This window comes from Asparagus officinalis, chromosome 3, assembly GCF_001876935.1.
Source record: "Asparagus officinalis chromosome 3, Aspof.V1, whole genome shotgun sequence".
Taxonomy (NCBI): domain Eukaryota; kingdom Viridiplantae; phylum Streptophyta; class Magnoliopsida; order Asparagales; family Asparagaceae; genus Asparagus; species Asparagus officinalis.
Window position 1 is genome coordinate 2,272,240 of NC_033796.1, and position 379 is coordinate 2,272,618.

A 379-nucleotide genomic window follows, 5' to 3' on the forward strand; every position below is an offset into this window, starting at 1 on the left:
AAACAGAGGGCGTCGAATGGCGAAGAAAGGATCAAATAACAATTATAAAAAAATATAAAAAAAATCGGGGAACAAGAGTCAAAGAAAAGGAAATAACGAAGAAGAAAACAATGGTTGAGACTTTTGTCTGGAATTGGAGAGAGAACCCGAGAGATGAGGGGGAGCGAGGAGAGATTTGTAGGGAGATCAGATCAGTCCTCTGTTTTGATGGGTACAAGGCAAAAGACAGAGAGGGAGAGATTTAAGAAATAGAAAATATTATTTAGTGGAGGAAACGTTTGGTTTAAGGGCAGTTTTTGCTTCTTTTTTTTTTTTTTTGATTTCAGTCTAACATCTAAATATGATATTAATATATATATATAAAGGAGTTTTTGTATTT